The sequence below is a fragment of the Sphaerodactylus townsendi genome, linkage group LG08 (genome assembly GCF_021028975.2).
Source record: "Sphaerodactylus townsendi isolate TG3544 linkage group LG08, MPM_Stown_v2.3, whole genome shotgun sequence".
Lineage (NCBI taxonomy): Eukaryota > Metazoa > Chordata > Lepidosauria > Squamata > Sphaerodactylidae > Sphaerodactylus > Sphaerodactylus townsendi.
In genome coordinates this window covers 100038027-100050442 of record NC_059432.1, presented here as the reverse complement: position 1 = coordinate 100050442, position 12416 = coordinate 100038027, and the positions used below count along the sequence as shown (strand labels likewise).

The window sequence follows — 12416 nt, the reverse complement described above, 5'->3', positions numbered from 1 at the left end:
ACAGCATACCTTAAGGATCCATCCACTCCAGTCATCTTTGGAAGCCCTGATTCAGATGCCCCTGCCATCAGAGACTGGATGGGTGGCAACCTGAGAAACAGTGTTCCACATCTTGACGCCGAAAATTTCCAACTCCCCTCCCCCCAATAGGGAGATTTGTCGGTCTCCCTCTATAGTTGTCTTCTGCTACGAGGTTCAGCATACCCCCCAATGTCTGTTATTGGCCCTCCAACCTGGTTACGTGTGTCCATATTGAACTATTTTACATATACTTTATTTTAAATGCTCTTGTTAACACTGAAATGTTTTAATGTTCACCACATTAAGGACCTCGTTTGAGTGGAAAGGCAGAATAAAAACGTTGCAAATAAATAAAATAACCACCGGATGTTTTTGCTTTGTATTCCATTTTTGCTTTGTTTACCGTAAAAGATGGTTGTAGCTTCCCCACCATCACCAATCTACCGTGGAGGATTGTATTGGTCAAAGCTAGGAAAAAAGTTTCAAGTAATTTAAAAAAATCATTTGAGTTTGCCACAGTCAAAGCCAGAATGGGAATTATGCTGCGTTGAATCTCCAAAAGGCACAAATAAATTATTTCATTTTACTTATTTAAAAAAAAAAAACACAGCCCTATAGTTTTGAACTTTTACCCAATTCTCTTAGGCACGGTTTGCTACTGCTTTCCGCCAACTATCACCTCATACAATACCAGAATGACTACAAAGCCAGAAGCAACATTTTATAACGCTTTGCACTTACATAACAATGACTTGGAACTTCAAAGCAATGATCCAACCATTCATCTTTGCCACCACACGGAAGAATCTGCTGGTTTGTAAAACAATTGCTCTTTTCAGGCTCAAGAAACCCACATAACATACCCAATCCTGTGAGTGATTCTATTCCCCCCCCCCCCCCCCCCCCCCCGTAAGCTCAGTGCTCACCTTCAAACGCATATTTTATATCAGGCCTGAAGACACTCCTCAGAGCAAAAGAACAAAAGGAAATTCACACAAGACCACCAAAGCAAGTCCCACCTCACCTCCATCAACTAAATACTTCCCAGGTGATTATCATAATTATTAGGGAGGCCTGCCATGAGCTTCCCTAGGCAGAATACCATGCATACCCTTCAATTTTTTTTCCATGAGAACAACCTCACACTCCTAGAACTGATGAAGTTAATTAGGAATAACTGATCTCAGGTACTGTGAGGCCAATGACAAACAGCTGGAACGTACTGAAAAGGACAAAAAATTATAACAGGGAGGGAATCAAAGTAATATAAAAAATACTAGTGGTGATAAGCTGTTCTTCACCAAGGTCTTTCAAAATATAATACTTTACATGGCAGACCACACCAATGGTGGTCAACCATATGTCTCAACCAAAAGCCTCTACAAATTCACAGCCAGTGCATTGCCAGTAGCTTTATGGCCTTCAGACATGGAGGTGCCATTTAGCTGTTATTTTGTCTGATATATTTTTATCCCTCCTTCCCTCCACTGTGGTAAAAACAGTTCTCCACTCCACTACATCCTCAGAACAACCCTATGTGGTAAGACAGGTTCACAGTCCGGCCCAGGGTCACTAACAGTTAGGGCTGCCAGGTTTCCATCCATAGCGGGAGACTTTCCACCTTGCTGCAATTGAGCCCTGATCCTTAGGCCAGTGGGAGGGCAGGAGAATAGCAGAAGCTACAACACCACAATATCACTTCCAGCAAAAATGTGAGGCAGCAGGGTGATACTCTAAAATTCCACTGGAACTCTACGGTTTTACAATCCATCCCCCAAGCCTCCCACCCGTTTCCACCAGTTGACTGACAACCATGTGTGTGTGAAATGCTGTCAACTCACAACAAATTTATGGCAACCTAATAGGGTTTTCAAGGCAAGAGACTAACAGAGATAGTTTGCCATTGCCTTCCTCTGCGTAACAACCCTGGTATTGCCGACTCTGCTTACCTCCCGAGATCTCACTGCCATCCAGGTCAAGGCCTGACAACAATACTAGTAGCTTAAACTCACTGTGAATTTGCCTAATTTTTTTTAAAGCTCTCCAAATCCACACCATTGAGAACGTATACAAAAGTACCTAATCCAGACTACGCAAGTCCATCATTTAAACCCCATCTTTCCCCCCAAAGTGGCTTTCATCATTCTTCTTTCCTCCATTTTATCCTCACAACAAACTTCTTGAGTTAGTTAGACTGAGAGTCGGGAACTGACCTGAGGTCACCCAGCAAACTCCCATGGCTGAATGGGAATTCAAACCTGTGCTTTCCAGTTCCTAGTCTATCACTCTAACCATCACTACATCACACACTACTATACCTTGTGGTAGTGAACTGCACTGAGTTAATTACGCCTGTGTTTACAAGCCCTTCCTTTTGACAATCCTAAATCTAGTGCCAAATCATCTCTGTTGGGTGGTCGTGGATTCTAGCATTAAAGGGAAAGAGTAATCTCTCTCCTTAGGCTCTAAAAGTAACAAATAAAGGTAGTCCCTGCGCAAATAAAGTTGTTGTGCACCGCCCAGAGCCCTAGGGCAGTATACAAAACCCAATAATAAATAAATAAACAAACAAACACTGGGTTATTACTGACCCGTGCCATGACGTCCTATCACAATGTTTACTAGGCAGACTATGTTTATGGGGTGGTTTGCCACTGCCTTCTCCAGTCATCTACGCTTTACCCCCAGCAAGCTGGGTACACATTTTACCAACCTTGGAAGATGGAAGGCTGAGTCAACCTTGAGCCAGCTATCTGAAACCGACTTCCACTGGGATCGAACTTAGGTCACGAGCAGAGCTTGGATGACAGTACTGCAGCTTACCATGCTGCTCCATAGGATTCCTTAGGCCCTAGCCATCTAAATACAAAACCAGTGGTCACCAAGGCTTTTGAAAAGGGTCTGGCTACAAATAAGCCATCTTACCCAACTCATTACCTTACAATGGAGAGAAGGGGCAAGATGGATCTCCTGATTCAACATGGTTTTGTTTTCACTGTAATGAAATGAAGTACAAGAATCAAAATTGTCCCCACATACATATACACTAGAGCTTTAAATTCAATTAACAGTGTAACCCATTCATAAAGGTTAACTGTAATGGAAATGTAGCCATCAATATGCCCACATGACACTGAGTACCATGACCATTCCTATTATGTAATAGTTCACAGCACCAACTGAGCAGAAGAAAGCATTCAGAACACAGGAGTAATATAACCTCCGCCTGCAACTATGCCAAGTCCAACCCCACAAAAACCTTACAAGCTCCGCAAGAGGCGAACCCACCAAGGCAACCAAGATGCAACCCACCAACCATTTCTCATGATACCCCCCACAGCCAACCCCCATTCACGTAATCACTCTCACGGACATATACAACCCGTCAGGATACCCAAAAGCATTTTATACAATTGTGGATCAAAAGGAATTTCTGTGCATTCATTTTCACGGTCATATCTGTAACACACACCCAGACCAAAGCTCCACACTGATATCTTTGGAAAGAGTACGACAGGACGTTTAGAAAAGCGCACAACAGGAACACCACCAGCATTGGGCCTAACTTAAAAACCACAACAAAACACGAAATGGGGAAAAAACACCTCTTCTCTGGAGGCCACCAAGCCAACATTTTGCATTTTTTGGACTCCGTGAATGAGACATATACCACGCAACTCCGGCGGAAGAGTGTATCCCTCACCACGTGCTCGATGGGATTCCCGAGCGTTTATTGCAAGAGACCCAAGGCGAAAGACAAAAATACAGGGGAAAAAACAGATTAGCTGGCACAGGCATGCCAAAAAGACTGAACTGTTCACGTTACAAACCTTTCTTTTAATTTTTCTGCCTACAATGGCAAAAGGAGGCTTATCAAAACCAGTTAGGCCTTCATTTACACAACAGGAGGAGGAAGTGAGGCCCAGGCAGGGAACTCCACAGGACAGGCGATTCAGGGACACTCTTTGGAGAGGGGGGAAAATGTTATTTTCGGTCCCAGTCTACTGATCAAACGTTTGATATTCCTGAGAAGCTTTCATGGCCCCAAAGAAAAACCCCACAACTGAGGCGTCTGTTTTGGGCCCTGTTTCCCTTCAAAAGTCGCCTGACATTCCGTTCATCCGAGCCATCTTTAATTTACCCTTGGCCTCCACATCATAGCAGAATTATTACATTATTATTATTATCCTTGGTGGATTCATTATGCAAACTAGACCCTTCGACCCCAAGTTTATAGAGCAACAACACGCAATCTGTACACAGTGTCGTCCATTTCTGGGTGGTTGTGTGTGTGTGTATGTGTGTGTGTGTGTGTGGTTTTTTCCCTTCCTCCCACAGCGAACACCTTTCAGAAATTGGCAAGAAAAGGCCGACTTGCAAAACGGAGGCCTCTTTCGAACTTAAAAGCAGACCCAAGTCACCCTGCTTCGTTTCACAAGGCCCACAACTTCACCAAGAGGTGGTCCGGAACAACTTTCGCCCCTGGACAATTTCCCAAAGCTGACTCGCCTCCCCCGACACGCATCCACACCCCACATTTCGACCTTCCTTTTTGCAAGCAAAGCCGGCGACCCCCAAACTATGCAAAAACAATTGCAGCATTGTTATCTTCCAAAGGGCAAAAACTCAGAACATTAGTATGTTTTGCAAAAAATAAAACACACACGCACACACACGGCACTAAAGTGCAGCCGTCCCATCCCCCAGCATGAGTTCAGCTCCAAGCACATTGCTTTCCTTCCCCCGCCGCTCCTTGCAAACATGCATTAAAACACAAGCCCACCAAGCAAAACTTCCCCCACCGAAAGAAAACCCCACTGACCTAAAAGCCACACTTCCAGAAGGAGGAGGGGGGAGGGTCGATCTTTTCTGCCAGTGTAGATTTCTTCGAAGAAGAGGAAAAAAAATGCACCAGAAAAGGGAACAAAAATATGTATCTCAACCAACTGCAACTCTTCGTCTTTGCACAAAACCGTCTAAAAATAGGCGGATAAACCGGGTGGCTTCGCAATGGTCGCTCGCTTGGATTTATTTGCAAAAAATTCCTTTTATTTTTACCTTCCAAAATCCGAGGCGGGGGGGTGGGGGGGGGTGGGGGAGAATCAAAGCAGCCCCGCGCAGGAGACAAGAAGCGATCGGGGAGGGGGAGGGAATTGGAAGTTAAAAGACACCAGTTTCCAAGGAGGGGGTGGGGAAAAATAGGGCCAAGTTGAAAAATGCATGTTACACTTCCGCCCATCCCCCACTCGCCCGCCTCTAACCGGCTGCAAACACGAGCGCCCTCCCCCACCCGGGAGCTCTTCCCCCCAACCTTCAAAGCCTTCCCCCCCCCCCCGCGAAAATAATGCACGCCCAAAAGACCATTCCGGTTGCAAACACAGCTATTTAGATCAAAAAGAAAAACACTCTTTTGATTTCTTACCTTGCAATGGACAAGCAGTCAGTTCCCACCCCCCTCTCTTTTTTATTTTTGCAATGGAGGCAAAAGAGAGGAGGGGAAAGAAGGGGGAGAGAAGAGCCCCCACCACGGCTAGAAATGCACCTTCTTCTGCCTTCCTTCCTCTTTTTCGGTGCATATGTTTATTTGCCAAATGGCAAATAAACAAAACGAGGGTTTTAAAAACAAAAACACCAAACACCACCGATCGTTAATAGCCACCCAAGAATGCAATGATATTCAATTATATCCCGAGCCTGTGTGTTGGTGGGGGTGGGGATTTCAAAAAGGGGGGGGGGGTGGAAAGGTGGCTGGGAGGGGGTGGGGGAGAGATTGCAGATTAAGTCCCCGGGAGGGAGGAGGCGGAAAAGGAAAAAAAAAAAGCAATCTCCCAGTGTTGTGTGTGTGTGTGTGTGATTTAGATTGAGGAGGAATTGAGGCAGAATGTGAAAGCTGTTACTAAGGAAAAGAGCCCAAGCGGCTCTCAGACACACTCAGCGCCGGGGAGAGGAAGGTGGCCGGCCAGCCAGAAATGAGCCGCGAGAGGAAGAAAGGGAGAGGCACGCACTCGCAGCTACAGACCCGGGAGGGGGAGGGGAAGGGAAGGGAAGCAGGCCTGCTTCTGCTTCCCTGCAGAAAAACAGACCCAGCCTGCTTGCAGCGAGGCGGGGGAAAGCTGGGGAGGGGAGGGGAGGGGGGGTCGCCTGTGGAATTGAGAGAACAGCCGCCCCCCCCCCCCTGCACAAAACACATACACACAGTTTACATAAGTTATTTTCTGGCTGAAAAGCTGTCGCCAGATTTCTTTCATATTTTTAAACCGTCTTGGGGTTTAGGGTGTTCTTGCCATCCCCTCGTTTGGGTTGCGTTTGTAGTCCTACCCAAACGGGTCGGAGGCTGCAAATGAAATAAAATTGGGGTGGGTGGGGAGTTTTTGGAAGCCCAAACTCCCAACCTGCTTGGAGGGGGGGGGGGGCGTTTTGGGCCTGTGTTTTGAAAAGAAGGTCCCCTCCCTTTTTTCAATGATTATATATTGTATCTCTTTTAATGACTGTATATTTCACCAGCACCTCACAAATCTAACATTGGTGTTGCAGGAGGGTGGCAATGTGCCCATCCCCCAAATCTTCCAGCTTGCTCCCCCCACCCCCAAGAAACAGATATGGTGGACTGGGGGGGGGGGAAGCAAGCTGGAAGCATGGACCCACTCCTGACAATAGCCTGCAAGGAATTCATGGGAGGGGGGGGCAAGGCAGAGGACCGGGACGGGCTTGCAAAACGGTTTGGGGGGCACAAGAAATGAGCCCCCTGATCCTGGGGGGTTCTGTGAGGAATCTAGCAGTTGCCTTTGAAGTTAATGATGAGCCCTCAGCAAAAAAAAGACTGTAGGTAGGAGAACTGGGGGGGGGGGATCTAAGGGGGGGTGTCTAAAGAGAAAGAGACTTAAAGGTTAACCAAACCTGATCTAAACCACCCTGGCAGCGAGCAAAGGGAAGGGAGGCATTTCTTGGCACAGGTTGTTCAATGCAAAGTGAAATGTACACAAACAGGAGCCAGGAAAAGGGATGGGGGATGAAATGTTCAGAGATCTGGGGGGTGGGCACATTGCCACCCTCCTACAACACCAATGTTAGATTTGTGAGGTGCTGGTGAAATATACAGTCATTAAAAGAGATACAATATATAATCATTGAAAAAAGGGAGGGGAGCTTCTTTTCAAAACACAGGCCCAAAGCGGTGTGATGAAAATATCCTCTTCTGCTTTAAGTTTTCTTGGAAACAGACAAGCCATTGGGAGAAAGGAGGGGAGAAAGCACTGGGTGGGGGAGGGGAGGCCCATTTCTTAAGCAGTAGCCTCCCCCTCCTGCAGAGTCAGGCTGCCCGGAAATTACAGTAAAGAGATCAAGATATCATTTGTTGTCCTGTACGATCAGCATTAAACGTGCAGATCAGAAAGCAGGCACAGGACACATAGGGAGGGAAAGAAATGCTACGGGGGGGGGGGGGGGGCAATGTGAACAGGCCGCCCCTCCCCATATCCCCCCAAAGCAAACAATCCAGCCAAAAAAAGGAAATCCGTTGGAAAAGGAGATAAATGGCATCCCTTCCCATTCTAATTACAGACACAAAATTAGAATGGGAATGCCATTTGTCTCCTTTTCCAACTGAACGGATTTCCACATTCTCATCAAAGTACTGTTGATCATTTCATTCACAAAAAAGGGGAGGAAAGCTTAAAGGCAGCAAAGTTACAGTAGTATTTGGAATTGCCACCTCCATATTGGAAATTTCTGGAGGGAGGGAGGGCAGGAGGAATGTGATGTCATAGACTCCACCCTCCCAAGCTTCCATTTCCTGCAGGGAACCTGATCTCTAGTCTGGCGATCAGTTGTAATTGTGGGAAAATCCACAGCCTCACCAAGGAGGTTACCAGCCTTCTTTGGTTTCCAATGCTTTGGCTCAGTTCAGATATTCCTCACTCCCCAGAGCTTGTAGCCCCGGCAAGATTTTGTGTGGGCACCGACGTTCTACAAGTGGATCTATACATGGGCATATAGGGCCAAACCTAAGCAAGCCTACCCAGAAGTCACCCCATTTTATTTATGGGGCTGGTGGAATGCTCTGTCCAAGGAGACCAGGACCCTGCAGTTCCTAATGCAATTCCACCAGGCATATGGTTGAGACAGCTATGGTTAACATCTAGCCCCACCCCCCATTAACAACCCCCACTGACATCCTCCAGTGTTAATCAAGTTCCCCTCGATGTGGTGGGTTTTATTGCTGAAAAGGGACTTAGAACACAAATGCCATCTTAGGGCGATTCCGCACATGAGTAAAATAGGTTCGACCCAGTTCCCTGAGAAGGGCACTAACCTAGGTCGAAGCCATTGTTGTTCCCCACTGCAACCAGCTTGATCCCAGCTCGGAGGGCGGAATCATCCTGCGCCTCTTCACCGCTCCGTTCCAATTGGCTACTGTTCTATGGCCATGTTCCATCTATCCCCACACACGTTATAAAAAAAACTGCCACAGGAATGGAGGGACGAAGGTGGCGTTTTTTGATTGGCCAGCTGTACGCATGCCCGAAACACTCAGCTGTGATTGGCTGAATGGGGGACTCCTGGCACCAGAGATTCCGCACTTTACTGGAATCGAGCTGAGTTCGAGCGTGGTTCCCTGAAAAAGTAGTAGTTCCCAACTGGAGTTGGAAATTTGATCGTTACACGCGGCAAAGCTGGTACAAAACCACGTCGATCCCAGTGGTTGTGCGGAGCGCTTAGGTCGAACGCAGCTTGAACTTAGGTCGATAACACAAGTGCGGAATCGACCTTAGTGGTTGTTATATTTTTATTAGATGTTTAATATTGTTTATCTGTATGTTATTACGGATATTGTTTGCTGCCCCGAGTCCAAAAGAACAGGGGCGGCATATTAAATCAAATAAATAAATAATCCCAAATTTGAGTCCCAAGCATATCCATTTAAAAGGACCAGATAGCAGATGATGAGAAACCTTTCTCCATACTCTGGAGAGTCACTGTTGGTCAGAGAGGACAATATGGACATTACCACAGACAAGCGTAAAGAAAATAAACAGTTGTCAGATCTGGGCTGTCATAACTAGAAAAATCTTTCTCTGTCTCCCAAAAGGGGTGACCAAACCTCTCATTGTCTTGTTTTGCAAACTAAGGCCTATTTCAAATGCAAATAGTAACTCTGATGTGGAAAAACAGTCACAATCCAAGACAGATCATCACATCTGACTATTGTGCACTCATCTATTCCATTTAGTGTTGCCAGACTGGGTCTTGAAACCAGTGGGAAATCATTTGAGGCAGGGGCAGAGGAGGCAGCAATGTTGTGATGTCACTTCCAGGAAACCCCCAGCATGGATGTCCTCCTCTCTAGGAACATCCAGGTTGTCCCTGAAAATGAGATCCTGTCATAGGACCAACTGCCATTTTTTATTGTATTAGTCTTCCACCACCAGATTCCTTGGTTTTTAATAAAGGGCGCGGGGGGAGTTGTCCTCTTTTTCTCTCCGTTGTATAAATGTCCATGCTGTGTCTATAGAATTAGGCGGCCACCACCACTGGCTTTTAATTAATGGTTATGGTTTTGACATTTTTATTGTTTGGGGTATTTTTATTCTATCCCCATGGTGTTATAATCATTGTAAATTTCCTCTTGAACTATATAGATTAGGAGTTGGTGGATGTGATTTTTTTTTCACGTAATCAATTTCCCTTCTGTTATGGTGCAACTGTGTATCCCTTGGATGAAAATCGCGCTATGAGATTGCTGGGCAAATGCAGTTTCCCCTTGTGGATACACACAGTGGCATTTTTCACGCCAACTGACCTGTGGAAAATGATTGTGCAAGAGTCAATATTTGATAGTACTTGCTGTGATGCTAAGGACAAACTCCCTGACTGCCTGACGTTTTTTGAAACCTCTTTTTGTTTGTTTGTTTGGTTGGTTGGTTTTATCCTTGCTAGCAGAACCGTTCTCATTCAACCAGGAAATGCAAACAAATTGTCAAAAAGTCGACCATCTAAGGCAGTGATGGCGAACCTTTTCGAAACCGAGTGCCCAAACTGCAACCCCAAACCCACTTATTTATCGCAAAGTGCCAACACGGCAATTTAATCTGAATACTGAGGTTTTAGTTTAGAAAAAATGGTTGGCTCCGAGGCATGTGTTACTCGGGAATAAGCTTGGTGGTAGTTGTTGGCTTTGCTTTGAAGCAACCATGGAACTCTTCAAGCGGGTGAATCACGACCCTAGGAGGGTTTACTCAGAAGCAAGTCCCATTGCCAGCAACCGAGCTTATTCCCAGGTAAAGGATCACGCTTTAGTTCTTCAGTGGGGTTTAACAGCGCTTAACAGGGTTACCTACACTGCTTCTCCAAAACTAGGTCTTAAGTTTAATGCTGAGCCCAGCAGCCCAGGCCAGCCTAGATGTGTGAATTGCCCCCCCCCCACATGACGAACTCTGTTTGCGCGTGCCCACAGAGAGGCTCTGAGTGCCCACAGAGAGGGCTCTGAGTGCCACCTCTGGCACCCGTGCCATAGGTTCGCCATCACTGATCTAAGGTACCTGTCCCTGCCACCATCATAATTCAGCATCTGATCTAAATGCCATTGCTATATAATCTCACCTATCTGCCTGTAGCATGAATAACCCCACACCCTGCTTTTACTATGTGGGAACTGGTTACGCCTTTACTGATATTCCTTTGTTAAGCAACAAAGGGTCTTGCAGTTCTGGAGTTGCCAGATGCAGGTGGCAACCTGTTGGGATGTAGAGTTGCACTAGCCTGCAATGTCCCTGCTGGTGCAGAATCGGAAGTGACATGATCACGTCAAGTGGTGCTCCAGGATTCGCCCCAAACATGAGTGAATCCTAGTGTGTTACACTGAAATAATTACTTTGCTTCCAGTGAAATTGAATGCTGTTGTAATACTGTGCGCGCACACACCCCATTTCCCCTCCATTGTTCCTCCACACCATTTTGAAGCACCAGCAGGGAACGTGGGTTATTGTCATATGCATTTCAGCAATCTAGTTCTCAATGTTACTGTGGCATGGATTCCAGGTGGCCAGATCAGCTGCAGCAAGATAGAGGGTCAGCTTCCAGGCTAGGCTATTATAATATTGTTCAAAAACATATAAAGTATAAAGTGTGGGTTCACAGCAACAGCAATAATAATAATATAGGAAACACACCTTCACAACTCTATTTCCCGTCATGGTACCCTGCGGGTCATAGGATGGTTTGAGGCCTGCTTGATGGTTGCCTAGCAACCAAGTCTGCAGTATCTGAGGTCCATTGTGGCCTGAGTGGAACATACTGAATCCTGCACAAACAATACCCAAATTTGAAAAGTCCTTCACCTGTGGGATTTCTTCACCATCCAGAGTCCACTGAACTGTAGGATTTCTTTCTTTTTTTTTTTTGGGAGAAGACAACTATCTTAGATTTCAAGTAGTTTATTTTCATATATATTTTTCATAGTTTATTTTTCATATTTTTTTCATTTTCATATTTTTTTCATTTTCATATTTTGTAATAAGCTGCCACAGGAGGTGGTGATGGCCACTAACCTGGATAGCTTTAAAAGGGGCTTGGACAGATTTATGGAGGAAAAGTTGATTTATGGCTACCAATCTTGATCCTCTTTGATCTGAGATTGCAAATGCCTTAACAGGCCAGGTGATCGGGAGCAACAGCCGCAGAAGGCCATTGCTTTCACCTCCTGCATGTGAGCTCCCAAAGGCACCTGGTGGGCCACTGCAAGTAGCAGAGAGCTGGACTAGATGGACTCTGGTCTGATCCAGCTGGCTTGTTCTTATGTTCTTATGTACTTATGTTCTTAGGCCTTCCCTAATGCAACATGCAGATAAAATTTTGAGTGATCTCTGCAGACCAGCTCTCGTCCAAATCAGTATCATCAGCGTAAAACAATACTGGGATACTGCAGTTGGCCAAATAATACTATAGGAAACACACCTTCACATTGCCCCAGCGCCAAGTTGCAGTTGGTTTTTACAGCCAAAAAGATCAAAAGATCATTCATGTCTAAGTTGAACAAAAATGGGGCCAAAAGACAGCTCTACCTAACACCTTTATTGAAGTTAAATGGCTTAGTAGCTTACCACCATAACTGCGGCAGATCTGAGCTGTGAGATCTGCATGAAGTTGCTTCATGTGCCACAGCAGCCTTTTCTCAGTTCTGGTGTGTTGTAGCTTTCCCCAAAGTCCTGTCTTCAGGTCGTATCAAAATCCCCTTCCAGATCAGTAAATCCTATGTATAGGGAGTCATTTGGGAAATAAGTGTATTTTTCAGTCAGGTAGTATAAAACTAGGCAGTGGTCCAAAGTTGAAATACCCCTTCTGCTCCTGGTCCAGAATGCCTTTTCATTCAAGCCAATCAGTTAATGCATCTGGCAAAT

General features: G+C 45.7%; 1 protein-coding gene across 4 annotated transcripts in view; it reads right to left on the bottom strand.

Moving 5' to 3' along the window:
• TBL1XR1 (TBL1X/Y related 1) overlaps positions 1 to 5927 on the bottom strand; it is a 235457-nt gene extending 229530 nt beyond the window's left edge. For 2 of the 4 annotated variants that reach the window (XM_048504873.1, XM_048504875.1), the window contains exon 1: positions 5444 to 5926. The gene's annotated coding sequence lies outside the window, so the exon portion shown is untranslated. Of the gene's footprint in view, positions 1 to 4843; positions 4907 to 5443 lie in introns of all 4 variants that reach the window. The other 2 variants (XM_048504874.1, XM_048504876.1) reach the window with 2 other exon arrangements.
• Positions 5928 to 12416: the final 6489 nt, after the last annotated feature.